Genomic DNA, 27,986 nt, shown 5'->3' with positions numbered 1-27,986 from the left:
ACCAAAAAATGTGTCAGGCTTGTCAAGTTTCCTGGATTATCGAGTTATCGAGAATCCAGTATTCGAGGTTCTGATGTTGATCATGCGACTGTAATACGCTTAAAAAAACTTTAACTATTTTTCATCTCAAATCTAGTAAATTTCCCAGAGCAAGACCCTGGTATACCCCCCCCCCCCCAATATATTTTATAAGTCAGCACCCCTGTTCAGTGCATTAGTATTATCCAACATTCGGTTTGCCGATTTTAGCATCTTATTTAGGTATCGATAATGAAATACAATTTAAGTTTGAAACTTGGATGAAATACTGAAAGTAAATCAATAATATTTAATTTTATCCATATTTTGCAGCTTCAAACGTGACTGTATTCAATATACTGGAGGCACGAATTAAAAAACGCCTTCAGTCACCGCTTTTCTTGTTTCACTAAGTACACGATGCATTTCGGGCCCTATGGATGTTGTTTGTCTTAATACATGCTTTATTTTATCTATTGAATGAGTGAAATGCATATTCCTCCCACGAAAAGGTTTGATGTAAGGTTATGAATTTCATAAGTCAAACTCGGAAATATGTGTGAAATATTGGAAAAGATGAAGAGTGTTAACTTGCCACATTATCCAAGCTAAGTGTTTTCAACGTTTTAGTACCAGCACACATTCTTTTCTCCATCGTTTCCGTACATATCACTTCATTCAAAAGAGACAGTAACTTACACGTTTTTGCAAAAACTTCACAGATGGTTTTGTACTTGATGTGGTCGAAGATGAATTTATTCATAGTGCTAAAGATATAATTACAAAACAATTGGCAGTTGAAGGGAACAGTTGACATATGCAGGAAACAACTTTAGTACAGGTTTTTAAAATTCCTGAGATAGCTATGGCTTGCGAAATCTGTTTGTTCATTTAACATAGATTTTGGTTTTTTGATTTTGTGGAGATATACCTCCAGTTGTTCTGACAGATTTAGGGTCTTACCATTGGCTTCATTGTGTAGTACTAGAAAATTATTTTCTAGACTGCTGATGACATGTTTCGTTTCCAACATATGTTGTGCAATGACTGATTTTTTTAAGTGTCTATCCTGAAAGCATTTACGTGTTCTTGAAAACGGGTTTTGAAGTTCCTGCCTGTTTTCCCTATGTAGTAGGCAGGGCAACTTGAGCATGATACTTTATACAGTCCACTGTTATTGTATGTTTAGGTATTTTATTTTTTGCTGTGGACGAGTAAGTTTCCTAACTTATCATTAGTTGAGGATGAAACAGTTACGTTTGTTTTTTTGAAAAGGTTAGCAATTTTTAATGATATGGGGCCCAGGTATGGGATGCTGGCAAATATTTTCTCTTCTTTCACAGTGTGGCCATTCTTTGTCTTGCTTTTGTGTATTTGTCTGTCCTAATTGTCAAATGTTTTGGCTGTGTAGCCATTGGTTATGTAAATGTTCTTTATTGTATCTATCTCATTGTTAAGGGTGTTTTCTTCTAAATCAAGAGAGTTTACTCTGTGTAGCATGGACCTAAACGCAGCATGTTTCTGTGTGGTGGGATGGCATGATGAGTTGTCCAGTGTTATGTCTGTGTATGTGCGTTTTCTATGTATGCTAAACTTATGTTTTTGTTGATGGTTGGTGATTTTAGGATCCATGAAATTTAAGCTTTTGTTGTCCTCATGTTCCATTGTGAATATTATGTTTTTTTGGAAAGAATTGAGTACTGTTTTCTAGATTGTTGATGCAGTTCATCGATCTCACCTTTTGTTCCATCAAATAGCAGCAAGGTGTCACCAACATATGTCCAGTAATATATTATATTATTTTGAGTCTATTGTTTTCATTAAATAGCTTACTTTCCAGATGATTGAGATATATGTCTCCCAGAAAACATGATATACCACTGCCCATGGCAAGACCCTCAGTCTGTTGGTAAAGTTAACCATTAAATGCAAAGTAATTGTGAGACAATATTAGCTGCAACATGTCCTTGACTTCTAATATTTCTGAAATTGACAGTTTTTATGAGTTATTGAGTTTTCAACGAAAATGTCTATTCTTTTTTTCATTTGGTATATTTGTAAACAGTTTAGTTACATCAAAAGAAGCAAACCTGGCACCTGCAGGAATATCTATATCTTTAACCTTAGTTGCTAAATTGAACCTCCAGTGTATTGAGTACAGTCACGTTTGAAGCTGTGAAATGCGAATTAAATTAAAAGGAATTGCCGAGTCATTTAGTGCAAGCAGTGTACTCATACAGAAATTACAAAATAAAACTCATGAAAGCCAGTGCTAGAATTCAGTTCACCAAAGAATTTCTATCGTGTGATTCAGCCACTGAGGTAAGGAACCTCTGTCATCCTCTCTGGATAACAGCGCTGCAAAAGGCATATGGAAAACGAGAACGTAGATCTTCTCGTATGGAGCTCGAAGCACAAGGAGAACTTGATTATCCAGGAGTTAAATAAAGGGTGCATCGAAAGGAATCATATGATTTAAAAAATCATAACTGCTATGTTATTTAAGATATGTGGATGAACAAGGTACTGTTGGAAAGAACAAACTCTCGAGTTAGGTGTATGGTCAATTTTTCTTTGCCGGGAACACTGTTACAGGAAGCATATATCTACGTGTGCTGGAGAATTTTCTTTACCCACAGCTGCAGACTGATTCGAATGACTTCATTTAGCAACAGAATGGCAGGATGGGGCACCGTCACACTGACGTCTGGAAGTGCGGGAATTTTTAAATCAAAGTATTACTGTAAGATGGATCGGTCGCACTGAACCCAATGATTCAGCCATACATTACTTGCCTCCAAGGTCACCGGACCAGACTATATCTAATCATATCTAGTGGAGGTTTATAAAAGACTGTTTATGCGCCTCCGTTACCAGCAATAATCAATGAACTGAGACATCGCATAACATCAGCTGTGGAAGCTGTAACTCAAGACATATTAGCTGCAGTGCGGGAACAATTAAAATACCGCACTGCATAGGCCGTGCATCTCAAGGGGGGCATAATGGACACTTTCGAAAAGATATAAATAAAAGATTTTGAGTTACCCGTTCACCAAAAAACTAAAGTCATTCTGTATGTTTATTAGTTCTAGAAATTTAGATGTGCCGAGTAGGATGATTCTTTATGATACATTCTCTACATTTATCTGACCACATTTCTTTTCTACAAGAAGGCCTGCGAGCATACTAAAACGTCAACTTCCAAGTAATATCATGAATATCCTCGCTTCAGACAGTACAACATTCGTAAAACCCGGATCAGACTTTTGAGAGATTGTAATGTTCCTTGACACAATATGAGGTGCCGCGATTAATAAGTTAAATTAACAAGCGATTAGTTCTACTTCTTACTACCTGGCCCTGTCACCCTCTCCAAAACTATTATCGAGTAGAAGACCTTTTCATTTCTTTAAACCATGAACGAAGATGATTTGGACTCAGCATATCGATCACGAATGTCTAAATCCATCATAACACGCTCCTGTTGCAAGCCCTATACGGACAGCCTTTCGTGACCTATTCTTTATATTAATATTGTCATTGCCATATACCTTCAACAGTCAGGCTGTGAGGCCCTGACAGGGTTTCTCAGGCAACCAGATGACCATACATCACGTATCCACAGATGAGATGTGTATAGGATGTCCGACATTTATCTTCGATGGAGGGGTGTGCTATCGCTGGCAGAAAGCACTTTAGCTATTGAAAAGTGGCGTGCCTTTCCTCGAGTGTTACGTTCCGTAAACATCTGAGCTCACAGGATTCCCCCAGGACCCCGCGACGCCAGCCAGACCAATGCCTGCACTTTGTGGCCACCTGCTCTCATCGTAGCTGGCGGCTCTCTCACTCCTCTGAACACAACACACACACACACACACTCACACACACACACCATGTTGCATTTCCGTCGCTCACCGCGACACATCGAATCGAATTTCCTGCTGCAGGATAGCGGAAGTCTTGATCGATGACGTTGAGAAAATATTCCAGCGGAGGCACTTTTATGCCATCTTCTCGTGCAGTACGTCATTCCGAAACTAAAATATTCTTTGCGTCGGTGGTCTCTAACCGAGACAGAGAAACACCGTGTGGGAGTAGTTCCTCTGTTAAATGAAATATAAAAACTGTCTTTTTCTCCAGATGTTAACCTTACCCGTTGATTTCTGAGTAGTATAAGCGTGAACATTCAGAAGGGTCCCAGAAGAGACTTACTTTCCTAGTCCTGTGTGAATTTTTTTCTATAGTTTCTCCTTCTACGTTACGCTTTATCATCAATCCACGATCAGTAGATATAGCTGCCAGTCCTTCTTCTTCTGTTAATGTTAAGCCGAAATGAACTGAAGTTTCCATGAATGGGTTTCGAATCCTATCGTACTGGTCAGAGTTGAACGATGGAAAATATGAGCTCAGTCTCTCTTCTAAACTTATTCAATTACCTACTACTCTTCGAAGTATTTTATGCACGTGCTCCTTACCAACGGGAAAATTTCCAAGTTACCTTGAACAGCTTTTCTTTTCCGTGTTTGTAGTTTTCCGTGAAACGCTTTGATTTTGTCGGTGGATGCGAGGATATTTTCTTCTTTCCTTTGTATGCTAGTGATCAAAATATTGAACTGTTGAAATATATCGGCCAAATACTGCAATCTGGTAAACGAAAATTCACTCCGAAGGAGGCTGCAAATATGTAAATGTTTCATTTCTTCGAAAAACACGAGAAGTTCTTGTCGTAGGTCATGCACACGGGTAAGTATTTTCCTCCTCGACAGCGACCTGACTTCTGTGTTCGATACAAAGATTATCGAATAAATGGGTTTTGACAGGTCTTGTTTTAATAAAATTTTATATCTGAACCACTTTCTCTAAGACTTCCCTAAATTTTTCTCCCAATGTTTTCACTATTAAGGCCTCCGTATGAAGAAAGCAGTGACTGACGGTAAGATCTACATTTTATTTTTTTTACAAAAGTAATAAAGCCCTTAACACAGCCTACCACTGAAGGGGCCCCACCACTACAAATACCTATATACGACTTCCACGTTAACTGCCACTTATTAAGTTAAAAAAACCATTTATAATGGATCAAATCAGATTAATCTTTTAAAATGTTGAGAACGTCCTCAGCTTTAGTTGACCCATTTAATTCTTGGCAAAAAAGAAACTGATTTACTATTTGACCTTGGTTAATGAAACGGACAAATGCTAGCTCTTACAATTGATTGGTAATGTCTGTTGATTCATCAACTTGCAATGCAAAGTTTGAATGCTTGTGTTTATTACTGCATACTTTTTTTTTCAATATGGGTAGATATTTCTACAATACGCCTGTGAACTGTATTATTCAACAAAGAAATATTGCTTATTTTCATAGCTGCTTCATTTCCTAGCCTCGTCATGAGCACTTATTTTTTTTTTTTTTTTTTTTTTTTTTTTTTTTTTTTTTTTTTTTTGCAAGCAGACAAAATAAATGAGTCACCTATAGTATAAGTTTTCATCCTCTTTGCTGTTAGTTCAGAGACTTTGTAGGAAATGATCAGAGGTTTATCAGAAACAGACATTACACTTTTAGAAGAATTTGCTGCCCTTGTTTGCTGTTCAGACATACTCTTTAAATAGCTTACAGGTTTATCTTGCAAATGTTAATGCATTGTTTTAAAATGTTTGCTTAGTTTACCAGGAGGCAGAGATTCATTTGCCATTTTATACCCACATACTAAGCATAGTGTGAAAGGTTAATCCTCACACCCAGTTCAAGTGTGACCATAGCTTAAGTAGCTTTCATTGTAATTGCGAGTGGGCCGCTGTTTTGCTTTTCTACTTGCACTTAGCGTTTGTTTACGTCCATAATCTGATTCTTCAACGGCTGGCTTGTTTTTCAGAGATCTGTCCAGTTTTTTCGATAGTATTTTGCACATAGGATTCACTTCTACCACTTTGAAAATAAGCTGTACGCTGTTGCACGAATCACGAGCCCCTCGTACGCTAAAGACACCTCACAAACATATCACCTGAAAGGTCTGTGATAACGTCGAGGGCACAACAACGGAAACGCGTTTTCCTTGTGGGTCTGTATTCTTGTGCCTCCATGGGTTTACAGTGCTGCTAACGATAATTTTCAAGTTCCGTTAACCTTGCTGGAAGTTTCTGTCATGAATCCAATGGGCCACTATACTGCAGTGGAAATGACGCTGAGAAGTTGCAAAACTTCATTAACAATTACGATTATGTTCACATGTGCTACTCATCTATAGCAAAGAACATGAAATGAAATTCTTGTAGTCTCGGACAGCTGGTGGTCAAACAATAAGCAGCTCTCATAGATAATTTCCTCTCCCAGATTCCCTTTTTAATAATATTTTATTGACAACAGAAAGGTATCCATTTTCAAGAAAAAAAATTGAAAAAGTGGCTGGTTGTGGATGTTGTTTATAATTTTTTGATGCACAGTTGTGGTAGCTACAAAGCTCATAATGGTCAATAATAATAATATGCAATTTACTTCATACATGCTGTTCCGATGCCACTCAGAGCTAGATGGAATAGGTTCGCAATCACTGGAAACGACACAAAACCTTCCGAATTCTATGGACAAGTTGTGATCACATGCACAGCGCACAAGGCTCAATTTCAGCATGGCTACCATCAAAAAAGGAAAAGGTACATAGGCAAATAAACTGCGAAACAAAAGCACGACACGATCAGATATTATCCGTAAGTTTCCGTCGGAAAAATCCGACAGTCGTCAAATATTTTTTTTCCGTTTCCTCCTCATTCTGAACATTTGGATCTGATCAGAAATCCAGTAACGCTTGATAACACTGAGGATTAACTCAGTGTTTATTTACAAGCATTAAGAGCGACACAAGCGTCGTATCGTTCGTTTACGGAAAGAAGGCATGGGACGAAGCGTGCGAAAATAATTTGCACGGCGCCTACAGGGCGAAAAGTGGAGGGAGGGGGGACGGTTAGGAAAATTTCGCGACCAGTGCTAGTAATCCACGGATACCCGTGTGCCTGGTATCTACCAGAGACTAAGATAGTTATATTTTATGCACAAAAGGAAAAAGGGTTCGCTAAAAGCGCATTCTTTCTATCAAAATTTGTGAAATTAAAGTAAGGCTATTGTAATGCAGTTCTACTGCAATTTAGTTGACGAAAACGGCAATTGAGGCATTTATTAATTATGAATGGCCATGAAGCATTATGTTGTAAGACACATGCTGTCCATTGTTGCAGTCTTGGGCTGCAAGTTTTTTGCAACGTATCAAATAAGTTACTGTGTTGGCCGCACCAAACTTTACCATGGATAAAGTGCTACATTTGCAAGTACGGTTATACTGATTATTAAATATATTAATCACTCCCATCACTGCATATTGTTATGATTGTAGCAATGTGACAGTTATATGACCATTCTGTGAGTCCAGACCTTCGATCATAAATACACTCCTGGAAATGGAAAAAAGAACACATTGACACCGGTGTGTCAGACCCACCATACTTGCTCCGGACACTGCGAGAGGGCTGTACAAGCAATGATCACACGCACGGCACAGCGGGCACACCAGGAACCGCGGTGTTGGCTGTCGAATGGCGCTAGCTGCGCAGCATTTGTGCACCGCCGCCGTCAGTGTCAGCCAGTTTGCCGTGGCATACGGAGCTCCATCGCAGTCTTTAACACTGGTAGCATGCCGCGACAGCGTGGACGTGAACCGTATGTGCAGTTGACGGACTTTGAGCGAGGGCGTATAGTGGGCATGCGGGAGGCCGGGTGGACGTACCGCCGAATTGCTCAACACGTGGGGCGTGAGGTCTCCACAGTACATCGATGTTGTCGCCAGTGGTCGGCGGAAGGTGCACGTGCCCGTCGACCTGGGACCGGACCGCAGCGACGCACGGATGCACGCCAAGGCCGTAGTATCCTAAGCAGTGCCGTAGGGGACCGCACCGCCACTTCCCAGCAAATTAGGGACACTGTTGCTCCTGGGGTATCGGCGAGGACCATTCGCAACCGTCTCCATGAAGCTGGGCTACGGTCCCGCACACCGTTAGGCCGTCTTCCGCTCACGCCCCAACATCGTGCAGCCCGTCTCCAGTGGTGTCGCGACAGGCGTGAATGGAGGGACGAATGGAGATGTGTCGTCTTCAGCGATGAGAGTCGCTTCTGCCTTGGTGCGAATGATGGTCGTATGCGTGTTTGGCGCCGTGCAGGTGAGCGCCACAATCAGGACTGCATACGACCGAGGCACACAGGGCCAACACCCGGCATCATGGTGTGGGGAGCGATCTCCTACACTGGCCGTACACCACCGGTGATCGTCGAGGGGACACTGAATAGTGCACGGTACATCCAAACCGTCATCGAACCCATCGTTCTACCATTCCTAGACCGGCAAGGGAACTTGCTGTTCCAACAGGATAATGCACGTCCGCATGTATCCCGTGCCACCCAACGTGCTCTAGAAGGTGTAAGTCAACTACCCTGGCCAGCAAGATCTCCGGATCTGTCCCCCATTGAGCATGTTTGGGACTGGATGAAGCGTCGTCTCACGCGGTCTGCACGTCCAGCACGAACGCTGGTCCAACTGAGGCGCCAGGTGGAAATGGCATGGCAAGCCGTTCCACAGGACTACATCCAGCATCTCTACGATCGTCTCCATGGGAGAATAGCAGCCTGCATTGCTGCGAAAGGTGGATATACACTGTACTAGTGCCGACATTGTGCATGCTCTGTTGCCTGTGTCTATGTGCCTGTGGTTCTGTCAGTGTGATCATGTGATGTATCTGACCCCAGGAATGTGTCAATAAAGTTTCCCCTTCCTGGGACAATGAATTCACGGTGTTCTTATTTCAATTTCCAGGAGTGTATAATAGACTGGCCCTGACGTCATTTTCGTGGCTCCAACATCTCTGGGCTAAAGTCACGTGAATGTTGGCAAAACATGGTTGTTTCGTGCTGCGCTTATGGCTGTACTCAGCGTTTTGTCGGGGGAAATGGCATTATATATCACGTGCAAGTGTTTCTATGATAGTGCAGATGCGTTTATTGAAATCTGCTGACGTGGCTTTTATGTGTTATATACACTTGAAAGAGAGTATCACGTAAATTAAAGTGTTGAAAGTGATGTCGGTAAAGTCAGACTCATATTACATTTTGGAAAGTATCTGTGATAATTCGATTACAGAAGTAAGTATAACTGTTTCTCGTTCCTACTCATAGTTTCCCTAAGGATGAAAACTGATGGCAGCTTTGGATACAGGCCCTCAAACGGAAAAACTTTAAGCCGTCTGCACATACGCGCCTTTTTGTATATACAAATGAAATTATAATAAGGTAAGAGCACCTATAGTCGACACATGAAGAGAATTTTTTTCTACCTTCTAATACTATTAAATAAATGTAGGCTCCAAAATAATTTCCTGAAACTTCAAAGTCTCACTTTTCATCTAAAATATCATTTTTTTAAACTGATAGTTAAAACTTTTGTAAAAATAGTAGCAACTGAACCTTTGAAGTGCACCTAAAATTGATACTCTAAAATTGACCTGCTCCTAAAGTCGACAACTTGGCACCTATAGTTGACATAATTCCCATATCCTATTTTCTTTTATAAGTGACTAGAGCTCAAAACGCGTCGAATCCAGTGTTTAAAGTTTTGACGCGAGCCCACTCTTACTGTTTAAAAGAATTTTAACGACATTTTACTTTAATTGATAGTTTATAGTAATTTCGTCCTGCTGCCCACCAGAGGGACGTTCGATGTATTTGTTAGATTTTGTAAATGGTACTGTGAACTAATCCAGGTGAAATGTAGTTATGACATAATTTTCCGCAAATAAAAAAGTAATTTTTGTTGGAAGCGTTTGGCAGTCAACTGAGAAATGTGGGTAAATTACGATACAAACATAGGATGGCAGACCGCTGATTTGAAATCCCGCCACGTTTTGCCAACAGTTTATGTTGGAGCCACACCAGCCTTATAGCTTCTGCACAGCAAGGCCAGTATACTAGTATCTATGGTCGAAGGTCCAGACCGCAGCTTTCTGCCATCCGAATAATTATTTTTCACGCCCCACTGCGAATTACACATTTCCCTAGAGTTCCTTACACTTCTCTGTGGTGTAAGGGGTGACCTCGATGGGCCAGCAATGGCTTTATCATCACTCATTATTTTGAAATACCTCTGCCCAGTTCCCAAACAGCCACTACTGTTAGATAGCTAAGACAGGCAGCAGTGGAAGGGAGAAGACAGCCAGCATGAAACCAAACTGCAGTATTCGACAAACCTTAAGGACTCGTTCCGTATTACCTGTCGTGAAATGTATAAAATTGAATAACTATAAGTTCTTTTACATTTGGTCATATGTCTCCCTAAAATATTACAGAGCGCACCTGTAAACGTTCTAGGGCGCACCAGCGCGCCCTGGCGCAATCTTTGAGAACCACTGCAATACTATTTTAATTCTAGGCTCACCTATAGTCTCTCTATACCTTTTACCTCATGGTTATGATCTCGACTTCAGTTGTTCTAGGCAAACACGGAGCAACTGATATAAAAAGAGGGCAACATCGGTCTTTTACCAAATGTTAAATAAACTAATTACAATTGCAATGGACAACAATAATGGGGCAAGTTACCATGAAGCGATTCGCAAATGTAGCGGGAGCTTGTAATCTTATCACTGGGATGGCTTCATTTATTAACCTATTCACTGAATTCTGCTGCAACTATTAATTCAATTATTGTGCCAATAGTTTGAATTCTGGGGTGAAATTAAATTAATTAGTATTAGGCAAAGGAGGGATGGTTGAGAAATTGACGAAATTTGGTTTACTGACAATTGACATATGTTGTTGTTGTGGTCTTCAGCCCAGAGACTGGCTTGATGCAGCTATACATGCTACTCTATCCTGTGCAAGCTCCTTCCATCCGAAGTAATTACTGCACCCCACATCCTTCTGAATCTGCTTAGTGTATTCGTCTCTTGGTCTCCCTCTACGATTTTTGCACTCCACGAAGCCCTCCAAAACTAAACTGGTGATCAATTGATGCCTCAGAACATGTCCTACCAACCGATCCCTTCATCTAAACAAGTTATGCCACAAACTCCTCTTCTCCCCAATTTTAATCAGTACCTCCACATTAGTTACGTGATCTACCCATCTGATCTTCAAGATTCTTGTGTAGCACCACATTTTGAAGGCTCCTTGTCTAAACTGTTTTATGTTTCACATACACACATGGCTACACTCCACACATATACTTTGAAAAAAGACTTCCTGACACTTAAATCTATACTCGATGTTAACAAATTTCGCCTCTTCAGAAACGCCTTTCGGGTCATTGGCAGTCTACATTTTATATCCTCCCTACTTCGACCATCATCAGTTATTTTTCTCCCCAAATTATAAAACTCATCTACTACTTTATGTGTCTCACTTCCTAATCTAATACCCTCAGTATCACCTGGTTTAGTTACCCTACATTCCAATATCCTCATTTTGCTTTTGTTGATGTTCATGTTGTAGCCTCCTTTCAAAACACTGTCCATTCCGTTCAACTGCTCTTCCAGGTCCTTTGCTGTCTACGACAGAATTACAATGTCATCTTCTCCATGGATTTTAATTCCTACTCCAAATTTTTCTTTTGTTTCTATTACTGGTTGCTCAATGTATACATTGAATAACATTGGGATTGGGTACAACCCTGTCTCATTTCCTTCCTAACCGCTGCTTCCCTTTTATGCCCCTCGACCCTTAAAACTACCATCTGGTTTCTGTACAAATTGTAAATCGCCTTCCGCTCCCTGTATTTGACCCCTGTCACTTTTAGAATTTGAAATACATTATTCCAGTCAACATTGTCAAAAGCTTTCTCTAAGTCTACAAATGCTAGAAACGTAGGTTTGCCGTTCCTTAATCTACCTTCTAAGACAAGTAGTAGGGTTAGTAATGCCTCACGTGCTCCATCTTTTCTTCAGAATCGAAACTTATCATCCCTAAGGTCGGCTTCTATCAGTTTTTCCACTCGTCTGTAAAGAATTCGTGTCAGTAATTTGAAGTTGTAATGTTCAGACCTGTCGGCACCTGCTTTCTTTTTGAATGGAATTATTATATTCTTCTTGAAGTCTGAGGGTATTTCGCCTGTCTCATACATCTTGCTCACCAGACAGTAGAGCTTTGTCAGGGATGGCTTTCCCAAGGCTATCTGTAGTTCCAATGGAATGTTGCCTATCCCGCGGTGTTGTTTCGACTTAGATCTTTGAGTGCTGTGTCAAATTCTTCACGCAGTAGCACACCTGCCATTTCGCCTTCACCTACGTGCTCCTCCATTTCCATAATATTACCCTGAAATACGTGGTCGTAGTACAGACCGTCTGTATACTCCTCCCACCTTTCTGCTTTCCCTTCTTTGCTTAGAACTGGATCTCCATCTGAGCTCTTGATATTCATACAAGTGATTCTCTTTTCTCCAAAGGTCTCTTTAATTTTCCTGTAAGCTGTATCTATCTTACTCCTAGCGAAATATATTCCTCTACATCCTTACATTTCTCCACTAGCCGTCTCTGCTTAGCCATTTTGCACTTCCTGTCGATCTCATTTTTGAGACATTTGTATTCCTTTTTACCTGCTTCATTTACCACATTTTTTATATTTTCTTCTTTCATCAATACATTCAGTACCTCTTCTGTTACCGAAGGATTTCTACTATATCTCATCTTCTTACCTATTTGATCCTCTGCTGCCTTCACCATTTCATCTCTCAAATCTACCTATCCTTGTGTTGTTGTGGTCTTCAGTCCTGATACTGGTTTGATGCAGCTCTCCATGCTCCCCCATCCTGTGCAAGCTTCTTCATTTCCCAGTACTTACTGCAACCCACATCCTTCTGAATCTGCTTAGTGTATTCATCTCTTGGTCTCCCTCTACGATTTTTACCCTCAACGTAGCCCTCCAATGCTAAATTTGTGATCCCTTGATGCCTCAGAACATGTCCTACTAACCGGTCCCTTCTTTTTGCCAAGTTGTGCCACATACTCCTCTTCTCCTCAATTCCATTCAATACTTAATCATTAGTTATGTGATCTACCCATCTAAACTTCAGCATTCTTCTGTAGCACCACATTTCGAAAGCTTCTATTCTCTTCTTGTGCAAACTATTTATCGTCCATGTTTCACCTCCATACATGGCTACACTCCATACAAACACTTTCAGAAATGACTTCCTGACACTTAAATCTATACTCGATGTCAACAAATTTTTCTTCTTCAGAAACGCTTTCTTTGCCATTGTCAGTCTAAATTTTATATCTTCTCCAATTCGACCATCATCAGTTATTTTGCTCCACAAATAACAAAACTCCTTTACTACTTTAAGTGTCTCATTTCCCAATCTAATTCCCTCAGCATCACCCGACTTAATTCGACTACATTCCATTATCCTCATTTTGCTTTTGTTGATGTTCATCTTATATACTTCCTTTCAAGACACTGTCCATTCCGTTCAGCTGCTCTTCCAAGTCCTTTGCTGTCTCTGATAGAATTACAATGTCATCGGCGAACCTCAAAGTTTTTATTTCTTCTCCATGGATTTTAATACGTACTCTGAACTTTTCTTTTGTTTCCTTTGCTGCTTGCTCAATATAAAGAATGAATAACATCGGAGAGAGGCTACAATCACTGCTTCCCTTTCATGCCCCTCGAGTCTTATAACTGCCATCTGGTTTCTGTACAAATTCTAAATAGCCTTTGGCACTCAGTATTTTACCCCTGCCATATTTAGAATTTGAAAGAGAGTACCAATCAACATTGTCAGAACCTTTCTCTAAGTCTACAAATGCTAGAAACGTAGGTTTGCCTTTCCTTAATCTTTCATCTAAGATAAGTCATAAGGTCAGTATTGCCTCATGTGTTCCAATATTTCTACGGAATCCAAACTGATCTTCCCCGAGGTCGGCTTCTACCAGTTTTTCCATTCGTCTGTAAAGATTTCGCGTTAGTATTTGGCAGCTGTGACTTATTAAACTGATAGTTCGGTAATTTTCACATCTGTCAACACGTGCTTTCTTTGGAATTGGAATTATTATATTCTTCTTGAAGGCAGAGGGTATTTCGACTGTCTCATACATCTTGCTCATCAGATGGTCTGAGTTTTGTCTGGACTGGCTCTCCCAAGGCCATCAGTAGTTCTAATGGAATGTTGTCTAATCCCGGGGCCTTGTTTCGACTCAGGTCTTTCAGTGCTCTGTAAAACTCTTCACGCAGTATCGTATCTCCAATTTCATCTTCATCTACATCCTCTTCCAATTCCATAATATTGTCCTCAAGTACATCGCCCTTGTATAGACCCTCTAAATACTCCTTCCACCTTTCTGCTTTCCCTTCTTTGCTAAGAACTGGGTTACCATCTGAGCTCTTGATATTCATACAAGTGGTTCTCTTTTCTCCAAAGGTCTCTTTAATTTTCGTGTAGGCAGTATCTATCTTACCCCTAGTGAGATAAACCTCTACATCCTTACATTTGTCCTCTAGCCATTGCTGCTTAGTCATTTTGCACTTCCTCTCGATCTCATTTTTGAGACGTCTGTATTCCTTTTTGCCTGCTTCATTTACTGCATTTTTATATTTTCCCCTCTCATCAATTAAGTTCAATATTTCTTCTGTTACCCGAGGAGGTCTACTAGCCCTCGTCTTTTTACCTACTTGATCCTCTGCTGCCTTCACTACTTCATACCTCAGAACTACCCATTCTTCTTCTACTGTACGTCTTTCCCCCATTCCTGTCAAGTGTTCCCTTATGCTCTCCCTGAAACTCTGTACAACCTCTGGTTCTTTCAGTTTATCCGGATCCCATCTCCTTAAATTCCCATCTTTTTGCAGTTTCTTCAGTTTTAATCTACATTTCATAACCAATAGATTGTGGTCAGTGTCCACATCTCCCCCAGGAAATGTCTTACAATTTAAATGCTGATTCCTAAATCTCTGTCTTACCATTAAATAACCTATCTGATACCTTCTAGTATCTCCAGGATTCTTCCATGTATACAACATTCTTTCATGATTCTTGAACCAAGAGTTAGCTATGATTAAGTTATGCTCTGTGCAAAACGCTACCAGACGGCTTCCTCTTCCATTGCTTGGTCGCAATCCATATTCACTTACTGCGTTCCCTTCTCTCTGTTTTCCTACTCTCGAATTCCAGTCACCCATGTCCATTAAATCTTCGTTTCCCTTCACTGCCTGAATAATTTCTTTTATCTCATAATACAGTTCTTCAATTTCTTCATCATCTGCAGAGCTAGTTGGATAATAACTTGTACTACTATAGTAGGCGTGGGCTTTGTGTCTATCTTGGCCACAATAATGCTTTCACTATGCTGTTTGTAGTAGCTTACCCGACTCCTATGTTTTATTCACTATTAAACCTACTCCCGCATTACCCATATTTTATTTTGTATTTATAACCCTGTATTTACCTAACCAAAAGTCTTGTTCCTCCTGCCACCGAACTTCACTAACTCCCACTATATCTAACTTTAACCTATCCATTTCCCTTTTTAAATTTTCTAATCTACCTGCCCGGTTAAAGGATCTGACATTCCACAATCCGATCCGTAGAAGGCCAGTTTTCTTTTTCCTGATAACGACGTCCTCCTGAGTAGTCCCCGCCCGGAGATCCGAATGGGGGACTATTTTACCTCCGGAATATTTTACCCACGAGGACGCCATCATCATTTATCCATACAGTAAAGCTGCATGCCCTTGGAAAAAATTACGGCCGTAGTTTTCCCTTGCTTTCAGCCGTCCGCAGTACCAGCGCAACAAGGCCGTTTTGGCTAATGTTCAAGGTCAGGTCAGTAAATCATCCAGACTGTTGCCCCTGCAACTACTGAAAAGGCTGCTGCCCCTCTTCAGGAACCACACGTTTGTCTGCCCTCTCAACAGATATCCCTCCGTTGTGGTTGCACCTACTGCACAGCTGTCTATATCACTGAGGCACGCAAGCCTCCACACCAACGGCAAGGTCCATAGTTCAAGGTGGGGAATTGGCATTTATCCATCCTAAAACCGGCAAGGGGGTAGCTGCGAAATTTATAATGCTTTCTGTGCAATACATTCTACACATTTTGAACTACCTTGACGATATGATCACTATATGATCTAAGAGGTTACTCACGTGTTGTATTGCTGAACACAACACACAAAGAAAGCTGCACAAATAAAAACATTACCGAAAAAGTGACTGCTTCGTGAAAATTTTTAATTTACTTTACTTTTAATGAAACGAGGTTACAACAAGAAGTATAACGCCCAGACTTAACAGGTTCACGCAAGGTAAGAGGCGCGAACATGTGCTCAGTCACAAATCATGAAATAGACATTGAAAATTAAATTAAATTACACCAAAGACTTACTGCAGTTTTGGTTATTAGCTTTCACTGAGTTTAGGACACGATCGAAAAGACACGACACTATTGCAACAAATAGGGCCCACATGTGCCCAAGTACATCAAACAAAGAAACGGCTAAAAATTATTTAAGTAATGTACTAAAATTATCTGTTACGGCAGCAGACAATATTTTGCATCAATGAACAACAAATAAAAGCTTCTATCAAACGAAACAACGGCGTGAACTAAAGGTCCACACTCCACGCCCACTCACGACTAAGTCCCTACTTTCTATCACTTACTCCAGCAAAATCATGATAATTGGGCCGAAATTAAAACTTTCACTGATAAAATTAAGCTTAAAGTCCTCATCATTTGCGTTCTCCACGACGAAATAATGCTTTCTAATACCATCCTTTTCTGCCCAAATATGAAGAGCTGCACCCGGCTCCGTCCGCTCACCTCCCCAGTTCCCACTAGACTAGGACATAGCGTGCTACCGGACAATGCCTCTTCCGCTCCAACTTCGGTGGTGGCGGTATGACAACCACCCCTGTGAGCAGCCCGACGACTCTTACTCAGCCAGCTAGGATATCTTTTTGCGCTACCTTCCCTTTGCTAAAGTAGCAAACCAGGTTAAGTTGATATTTGATCTACACTACTTTGTTCACCTCTGGTCCGCACTCATCCCTCTAAATTCAGTGTGTACGCTGTCTCATACGGTCAGTCATACAAGGAAGGAGAAGGAAAAAAGGGAATGCGACTTGTAAAACAAAATAAATACGACAGTCCGATTTTTCCGTAAGCAGGCAAAGTAAATCAAAGAAAAGAGAGAAATGGTTATTGAAATTACAGTTATCGGTACGAAAACTATTATTACTTGAAAGTAATGAAACGAAGCGAAACAAGAGTATCGTTTCAACCAATCAGAAAGCTCAGTTGCCGTTTCGCTCAAGGCCCACGAGAAAGACAGGCCGCGGCGCGTACGTCACGAAGGGAAAACTATAAACAAGCCGTTATGCCGTTTACACTATGAGATCAAAAGAATACCGACACCTGACTGACAATGACTATAAGTTCGTGGCGCCCTCCATGGGTAATGCTGGAATTCAATGTGGTTTTGGCCCACACTTAGCCATCATAACAGCTTCCACTCCCGCAGGCATACGTTCAATCAGGTGCTGGAAGGTTTTTGGGGAATGGCAGCCCATACTTCACGGAATGCTGCACTTAGGAGAGGTATGGATGTTGGTCGGTGAGGCCTGGAGCGAAATCGGCGCTCTAAAACATCCCAAAGGCGTTCTATAGGATTCAGGTCTCTCTGCAGGCCAGTCCATAACAAGGATATTATTGTCGTGTAACCACTCCGCCATAGGCCGTGCATTATGAACAGCTGCTCGATCATGTTGAAAGATGCAGTCAACATCCCCGAATTGCTCATTAGCAGTGGGAAGCAAGTAGGTGCTTAAAACACCAATGTGCTATGATAGTGTCACGCAAAACAACAAGGGGTGCAAGGCCCCTCCACGAAAAACATGACCACACCATAACACCACCACTTCCGATTTTGCTTTTGGCACTATACACGCTGGCAAATGACGTTCACGGGCATTCGCCATACCCACACCCTGCCATAAGATCGACACATCGAGTATCGTCATTCATCACTCCGCACAATGTTTGTACACTGCTCAGTTGTCCAGTGTTTACGCTCCTTACACCAGGCGAAGTGTCGTTTGGCATTTACCGCCGTGTGTGTGGCTTATGAGCAGCCGCTCGGCCACGAAATCGGGAGTTTTCTCATCTCCCGCCTAACTGTCATAGTGGATCGTGATGGACTGTGGAATTCCTGTGTGATGGTCTGGATAGATGTCTGCCTATTACACATTACGACCCTCTTCAAATGTCGGCAGCCTCTGTCACTCAACGGACGAGGTCGGCCTGTACGCTTTTGTGCTGTACGTGTCCCTTCACTTTTCCACTTCACTATCACATCGGAAACAGTGGACCTAGGTATGTTTAGATGCGTGGAAATGTCGCGTACAGACGTATGACACAAGTGACACCCAATCACCTGACCACGTTCGAAGTCCGTGAGTTCCGCGGAGCGCTACATTCTGCTCTCTCACGATGTCTAATGACTACTGAGGTCGCTGATATGGAGTACCTAGCAGTAGGTGGCATCACAATGCACCTACTATGAAGAACGTATGGTTTTGGAGGTGTCCGGATACTTTTGATCACATAGTGTATATTGAGTATCTGAAATTGAATTTTATTGTGGTACTGTTGGTCAGTAGGACTTCGTAACAGCACATTTCAGTAGAAGATGCAATTCTCATTTGTACGTACAAACCCAGCTGTGAGTTAACAGATTTAGAAACGCATTTTGTCTGCAGAGCTGAGCGTGACGAACGAGCCGCGGCCTGTCTTTCTCTTGGGCCTCGGTTTTTTTTATAATGACGTCACACACAGCTGGGAAATAAAAAGCAAAGAAAACCCTTCAGTTCATATTTCACCCACCGTCTACCTTCTGCCCTCAATTACTTAAAAAAAGCATCGATCCACTTACTATGCTCTCACAGATCTATCAGCGAACAGCTCTGTTCCTACGCAATCGATCTGCACGAACTAAGCTGATCAATGTTCTTAATTAAATGATAGGGGAAGGAGGTGGATCTATGTTCATTAATAACAGAGTCGCACTTTCGATGTGTATCGTTAGCGGCCGGCTACCTCGATAGCCAATATTTCTTGGAAATTACCGCTGCAGTGTACAGGTGCCCTTGTCAATTCACATATTGACCGTAGGAAGAATGATTTTTTTAAATGCCTCTGCTGCGTGCTTTAATTAACTTATCGTTCTTACGTAAGCGGTATGTAAATAGTTGTAGTACATTCCTAGCTAATTCTAGAAATTTTTTTTTGTCGGGCTCCACAGAACTTTTGCGTCTAACCGTCTTGATATTTTCAATAAACTTTATCCAGTAGTCATTTCAATCATCCCAATTTTTTTCTTCATATTAATACCTAGTACCGTCTCATATTTTCCAACATATTAAAAATAACGCACGAAAAATACATAGTACTTCCGACACAATTATCATTTTCCCTAACATAAAACTTTTATTGCCGATTACCACCATAAAATAAGTGTAATATAATAAAGACACCATTAGAATTAAATCCCAATTTTATGAACTGTGGACAGTATTAAATGAATTCCATTTGGAATATAACTGGTCTATACTTCAGGTGAGGATCTCTCCAAATCCATTCCGAAATACTGCGCTATAGTGAAATCGTAAAGGCACTGCAACCGCAACAACCTTTTAAAGTTTGTACCTATGTCTGTAGAGGCGGCACATACGTTTATCATGACGTTTGTTATTTCCTTCTCCAGAGACGTCGCAAACATCATATTGTTTCTGATTGCCTACACTCAGTTAATAAGGTATTACGTATGCTCTTATTCCCAAACTACGATTCATAATTTTGACTCAAGAAAATGCCGAGGTATACACTACAACCAGTTTCATGTCAGTTACTTAACAAAATGTTATGTTCAGCAAGGGGGTCCAATATGTAACGCTAGTCCATGTCTGATTCAGGAATTGTGGACGGCACATTTTGTGGTCTACTGTGAGGGGCTGGACTGCTGGCATTAAATATGGGCATCCTGTTTTCTCCTACGCCTTCTTAATATTGGTAACATTGTTCCCGTCTGATGTTTTGGACTAAACTCGGTCGTTTATTTTTGATAACTGTACATGTACTCGCGGTTTGCGGCGAAAGTGCGTTAAACGTTTAGAACTGTTATTTACTAGCCACGATATTGAGTAGCGTGGTTCCCTAAGAGAGTGCGTTAGGGGTACTTTCTGTTACGTACTTTGGTAGATTATATGCCTTGTTCTTGGCCTCACATTGCCGGAGTTTTAAGATATTTACTATTTGTTTCTAGGTAGCTGCTGTTAAGGTTTTCAATAGTTTTATGTAAGTCTGCAGACTTTCGTGGCCATTGTCACTGAAGTTAAAATCGTCTGGATTATTGGGCCGCGTCATATTTTCTCTAATACAATCAACGTTTCGACTCCTCTGCTGGGATTTTCCTCACGATCTACCGGTGTCCACTACTGCTAGAACACTATCAGTACTGGACATCTGAAGATCCTGAGGAAGATCCCAGCAGACGAGTCGAAACGTCGATTATTTTGGAGAAAATATGACGCGGCCTAGGAACCCAGAAGATTTTAACTTCAGTTACCTATAGTTTGCTTGCCGCACATGTGATCCAAGGTCCTGTGTTGTCCAGTCCTTGTCAAACATACTTTCGAACTGCCTTTAAATCCCATACTATTTAACTCTGTGTGTATGTTTCAGGAAACATTAACCATTAATTACAGTTTTATTGTTACGAGCCTCACTGTACATATTAGTACTCCGTCAGGCCTTTCTGGTAAGGACCCCACACCACGCAGCAGTATTCTAGAAGAGGACGGACAAGAGTAGTGTAGGAGGTCTCCTTAGTAGGTCTGTTACATTTTCCAAGTGTCCTGCCAATAAAACGCAGTGTTTGGTTAGCCTTCCCCACAACATTTTCTATGCGTTCCTTCCAATTTAAGTTGTTCGTAATTGTGATTCCTAGGTGTTTAAATGAATTTACGGCCTTTATATTTGACTGATTTATCGTGTAACCGTAGTTTAACGGATTCCTTTTAGCACTCATGTGGATGACCTCACACTTTTCGTTATGTAGGGTCAACTACCAATTATTTCACCACTCAGATATCTTTTCTAAATCGTTTTGCAATTTCTTTTGATCTTCTGATGACTTTATTAGTCGATAAACGACAGCGTCATCTGCAAACAACCTAAGACGGCTGCTCAGATTGTCTCCCAAATCTTTTATGTAGATAAGGAACAGCAAAGGGCCTATAAAACTACCTTGTGAAACGCCAGAAATCACTTCCGTTTTACTCGATCACTTTTCTTCAGTTACTGCGAACTCTGTCCTCTCTGACAGGAAATCACAAATCCAGTCACATAACTGAGACGATATTCCATATGCACGCAATTTCACTATAAGATGCTTGTGTGGTGCAGTGTCAAAAGCCTTCCGGAAATCCAGAAGTGCAGAATCGATCTGAAATCCCTTGTCAATAGCACACAGCACTTCATGCGAATAAAGAGCTCAATATCTAGTGTTACGAAACGCCGCCCCGCTGCAGTAGGTGCAAAATGGTTCTAATGACTCTGAGCACTATGGCACTTAACATCTGAGGTCATCAGTTCCCTAGAACTTAGAACTACTTAAACCTTACTAACCTAAGGGCATCACACACATCCATGCCCGGGGTAGGATTGGAACCTGCGACCGTAGCAGTCGCGCGGCTCCAGACTGAAGCGCTTAGAACCGCTCGGCCACACTGGCCGGTGCTACAGTAGGAGAACATTGTTACAGCAGTGTGTTGGGTCTCTGAACCTGTGTAGCAATAGAGTGGGATTATTTTGCTGTGCACTGTGTTTCGATCTTGCTTTTTCAGAATAAAACTAGAGATGAAAGTTCGTCGATGAAAGAGAAGTAACTGGAATTTCATGACTCATCAAAGAGTAACTCCAGAATGAATTACCTATCTAGAGCAAGGTAAATGCGGGCATCGTTGCGGTAATGGAACAGTGCTTGTGGGGTTCACTGTCATTCCAACTAATACCTTTGGCTATTTGGCGAACTAAGTGACGCCTGTTCAGTTTCTAGGGGGGGGGGGGGGGTCCTTGCTGATGTGCAAGCCAACGTTAAGTCGTTAAGTCGTTGCGTCGTACTGTTCCCACCAATTCTCAGGTGTTCTGAAACCAGGCTCGATTTACTCATTTAGCCAGTCCTGTGAAAGATCTACCTTTATTACTACTGTCCCTAATTAGATGGCTGCACCCGATGAACCGTATGACAGAGTCAGCTGTTTATAATTGTAGAGCAGTTTACTTATTTCGCAGGAGAACACGGGTCAAGATGAGGGTTCCGTCCTTGGACAGGTTGATCAACCATAAGGGTATGAGTTTATCGTGAGGGGCGAGATGGAGGGTTGGAAATAATTTAACAGAGTACTCAGTTCCCTTTAGTATATTCTGTGGAGGATTGCCACCTTATCAGTTGACTCTAATGAACTTGTAAGTTTATTGTGGTTGATGGCGCACCTGTAGGTCAAGCGACGAACTTCTGCACTGCTGATTCAGAGATATTTCAGATCCCATCCTTTGATCAACCGAAACTGAGTATAACTATTTCAGAAGCCGCTGGTGAAGGTGATATATTAGGTACATTATGATGATGTGTTTTGTGGACTGGCAAGACAGCCTATCCACTAGGACGGGAGGCCGAAGGGCACGCGTTTAAGCTCACGCAGGATGGCGTGAGGTCTGGAACGGGACAAGGTCGTTATAGTAGCAAAAATAGTACGTAGCTTCTAGAATACTTTAATCCATTATTGGTGAACATCGGTCTGACGGTACATGCATCACAAGATAAATAGCAATTGATAATGGCGCCTTGCTAGGTCGTAGCAAATGACGTAGCTGAAGGCTATGGTAACTATCGTCTCGGCAAATGAGAGCGTCATTTGTCAGTGAACCATCGCTAGCAAAGTCGGCTGTACAACTGGGGCAAGTGCTAGGACGTCTCTCTAGACCTGCCGTGTGGCGGCGCTCGGTCTGCAATCACTGACAGTGGCGACACGCGGGTCCGACGTATACTACCGGACCGCGGCCGATTTAAAGGCTACCACCTAGCAAGTGTGGTGTCTGGCGGTGACACCACAATGTGTCTCAGTCAGCTGAATTTAACAAAGTATGTATCTTGAGGACAGGTCAGGTATTTTGTTTGTTTTCAAGTAATACCCAAACTTCCACATGGTTAGTTAAGTTGGTGTGCAGCAGTGAAGATTTCTGCTTCAGTGGCGAGAAGCATGCTTTGGTGTCTCATATTTTTAGAAACCGTCAGGATGGATCTGCTGGTGGGTATGAACAGCCTGAAATTAAACCTGGCAGGGACAGGATATGTTTTCAGTCACCAACTTGTTCTCTTCGTGCGAGACTGCCAAGCAGTATGAGAAAGGATAGGGAAGGGCGGACTTGATGCCATCTGCTCACAGGCCGCTGTATGGGTCTGTGTAGATTACTGAAACGTTGTAGTAAGACCAAGGCTGTTGCACTGGCTGACTTGTCAGTCATGAACCATTTTGCACCCCGTTAGATTCTTGTAATAATATATCAGTGGTGAAATGGCAATGGTACAGCAAGGTGTCCGGTGTTTGTAAGTTGTCTGATGTACAAAAATCTAGTGTGACGGGCCGCAGTGTGGTGGGGGGCCAGTACCCACAGTGGACAAGATATGGTTGTATCAAGGAATTCTAGATTATTCTCGGTCTATTGAGTTCACCATTATGGAATGTTTGAACACTGAGGTGTTCCTAGGTTGCGATTTTCGTAAGCACAAAAGGTGCATATTACATTAAGTGGTAAAGGACACTGTTAAAATTAAGGACAGGGCGGAAATATTTTTGGTACAGGCACTAGAGGAAGAGTCTTGCAGAGACAGAGAGGTCGCCACTAGAAATACCCAGTTTAGTAAAGAGCAAGGACTTGCCTTTTTAGAGATCTTTATGTGGTTCCCGAAAGTACTCACCGATAGCTCGGGAGTCATTAACAAAATTTAGTATAAGTCCTTGCTGACGTATCAGGTGCCAGTCCTCACTGGCTCTGACCACTGAAGATAAGGCAATTAAAGAAAATTATTGTTCCATTTACGGCTGATGGTGTAATTCACACCCAAAGACTTACTTCGTCCTTATGTAAGACATACTCCCCCAAGAGTTAATTCTACTGACACGTATAACTAACGTTCCTGTGTATGTAATGAGGCAACGTCCTTCCAGAGGCAAGATTTCTCAATCTCTTCCAGCCATATGGATTGATTTTGCCTTCTGCCATGTCTCGCTGCTCGCTATGGTGCTTCCAAAACACACGGGACTCAATGGATACGTTCCTCGGATCTCTATGTCCTCTCAGATCCCTAACCTATGACACTTATTTCCTTTTATCTAGTATTAAGCACGGCATGAATTTCACCAATAAAAATGCTGGTCTGTCACTTCTGGTACTATTTGCAACGTGTAAGTGTGAGACTTGGAAAACTCAGAGAGCATCTTGAATTATATACTTGGAACAAGTGATGTGAGTGAATAATAGCTGGATGAATTCATATTAAGTGGTTTTTCGTGTCGATGGAAGTGGGTCAGCAGATTGGTTACTACCTGTAGGGTAAAAAACATCTTCAGGATCAGTCTGGCCACCTTCGTCTAACAGTCAGGCCTCGACTTCGTGTGACAACGAACACCATTTGTACTAGGACTGGTCAGTGGAGTGGGGAACCTCGCCATTTGTCATAGAGCCACAGCCGTGAACGTGTGGGGGAACCAAACGACCTTTATCTCAAAATTAAAACCCTGGTACCTTGCACAGTGCGTGCTGCAGTCGTATTACAGGACAGGTAGCTTCTATTCACCCGTCATAGAGCTCCATCAGTGTTAAAGGTCAGCCATCTTAAATTCAATACTTTTAATTTCCCGTCAAGTTATATAACTGATCCCCTTCTGTAGTGATATCGTACACGTAGGTGAAAACATGTAAAGTTATAAGCTGAAATGTTCAGATTTTTGAGGAAAGTATTGTTTTGATCACAGAGCACAGATAGGCTTTGGGAGTAGGAAAAGTGATGGGATTAATTAACAGGTAACTATCTTCAAATAATTTATTGCAGAGCAAATATCCAGGTCGTGGAATACAATTTAACGCCTGCTGACAAACTCCCTCAAACAAAGGTCATAGAAACCTCATTTACACTTTACATTTTTTAAAATTAAAAGCTAAACCCAATTTTATAAAACACTGTTGTGATTAAGCAGAACAATTTGGTTAAAAACATTCTATACCAGCTTCCGAAAGATACATGAAACGGTTTAATCATTTACAAATGCCTTCTAAAGGCCAGCACATTAAATAATTTAGATAACAAGAAATCAGCGTCTCACGCCCAGGCATGCGCTACTTAACGCATGAATGCCTGATTATATTGGGGTCCGACATAGCCGCCAACTAAACACGCCCGTGCATGACCACTGCTTCTAAATACCATCATCTCAATAGCAATAATCGCAAAATACTGCAACGTCTCTAGTTCCACATGAAAACTTAAAACACCAAAATATAAAGTAAATAGAAAATAAAATGACTCCTGCTTGGTTTAAAACTTTAACCCAAAAGCACACGGTAAACTTTACTATTAACTAACAAGCAGGATGACCCTACAGATTATCTGTCACTTGAGGTCGCCTTAACGGCAAAGTAGTTAAAAGAATACAATTGGACTGTGATCTTAATCCCGGCAATACAAACTATAAGTACCACAGTAAACTCGGACTTGAATAATTATCGGACAACACCTTAATGGCACCATAATTTCCAAGAGTCTAAACTTTATGACAGGTAGTTCCTGCCATACAACTGTTACAAAATCTACTATGAACCAGTTCAGTTCACGGGCCTTATCCCACTGATAACTCTAAAGTTAATTATATCTTCCATAAAAACACACCGGCCACTTCGTACATTGCCTTCACTGACACTAGCGTGAGCTTCAGACTACACCACTCAATCAATACACTACGCCAACATAAGGCGTGAGATTACGAAATAATAACTTTATCCTTGTAAATCAGGATGGTGGTGAGTAACAGTTTTACATTTGCAGGCCAAATTAATTACTTCACACTAACTAGCAAAGTTAAGTGCTCACGAAATTAAATAAATCTTCACTGAGTCCTTCATATAGTTGCAGAAGAAGCTGAGTAGCACCGTGGTGTAGTGGTTATGATACTAAATGTTGTATGAAGGGTCGTGAATTCAAATCTCACCTGAACTCTACAGTTTTGATTTCTGTATTCGGTTCGAGTACATTCAAAAGTATTTACAAATGTCAAGCATCATTGTAGTGGGATGGTCTGTAGATGTATATAAACTGTGTGTGTTCTGGCCGGAGGCAGCTCGCTCCGCGCTCTTTTATGTGCAAGTGCTGAATAAACCTTCGTTAAGTGAAGTTAGTGTTCGTCATTCATCTAATTACACCGTCTTCTACGTGACATTTTTCTGCTAGAGGCGCAGGGTATTGGAACTTGTGATACCGCACATTATCGACGACACAGTGGCTCCCATCAGGCCACGACAGAGCCGCCGTTTACGTGGTTAGAAATCCGAATTCCAGCCATATTCAGCAAATCGCAATCTTCCGGAGACAGAGGAAGGAGAGGAGAGGACGTTACGATGACAGCAACTGTGTTCCACCACGTGAGACATCCTTCCGCGTTCTCTGGTGACGATCGCCAAAATCCAAACCAGTGTCAGAAGGTATATGAGTGTATAGCCAAATTTAACAAATGGGATGACACCGTGTGTTTGGCTAACGTATTTTCCTACTTGGAGGGCACTGCCGAGCAATGGTATGAGAACAACGAGGGAAAGTTCACAAGCTGGGAAGTATTTCAGGCGGGACTGCGCAAGTATTTCGGCGACACATAACGACGGAAGTGCAAGGTTGAAGATAAATTAAGGTTCATGGCACAGCGTTCAGGAGAAACTACAGCATCCTTCATTCAAGACGTTTTGGAGCTGTGTAAAATAGTGGATCCTAGAATTAAGGAGAAAGACAAGGTTGCACATCTCAAGAAGGGTGTTTCTGAGGAGATGTATCAAGCCCTACTCTTGAAGGAAGTTTCGACGCTAGACGACTTAACAGAATGGTGCCAGTATATCGAGACAATGCGTCAAAAAAGAATTACAGGCGAGAAGTTTTAACGGCTTGCAAACGTCGTATCGATGGAGGAAGCAACTGACTTCACAAGTGTTCTTCGTCAGATAGTGAGAGAGGAAGTTATGAAGGCACTTGGATTGCACGGCTAGCAAAAAATGGAGACGCTTCAAGAGGTCATAAGGGGAGAAGTCGAACAGACATTGAATCCAATCTCTTGTCCTTCATTTCCCTTTTAAACGGTGAAAAAGTTGAGACCCAGGCGGAGTTACGTTCCTACAATGCCGCATGAGGAACCCGTTTGGGAACCAAAGAAGACTGGAAGACTCAGGGTAACCAACCAGTAGTATGTTTCCACTGCGGACGACCGGGACATGTGGTGCGCTATTGTCGAGAAAGGCGGTTGATATTTGATGACACCTGCGCCAGAAGACAGCAAACCGATCTTACCCGACGCAAACTCCGGGACGACGAAGATGAACAAGAAGACGTGGGTGCAGGACGACGTAGGTCACCATCGCCGCAAGCAAGCCGCTGGAGAAGATGCTCTCCAACACGCCGAGCAAGGTCGTTTAGAAGCTTCAGCCGATCACCTGGAAAACTAAAGCGTACGACCCTGCTTGGAGGTGGGGCTGTCGAAGAGAGAAATCCTCCGCCGTCGATATCCTAATGGATGGCTTACCAGCCCAAGCTCTTGTGGACTCTGGAGCATCATATTCAA

This window comes from Schistocerca americana, chromosome 8 (genome assembly GCF_021461395.2).
Source record: "Schistocerca americana isolate TAMUIC-IGC-003095 chromosome 8, iqSchAmer2.1, whole genome shotgun sequence".
Taxonomy (NCBI): Eukaryota; Metazoa; Arthropoda; class Insecta; order Orthoptera; family Acrididae; genus Schistocerca; species Schistocerca americana.
This window is presented reverse-complemented; position numbering follows the sequence as displayed.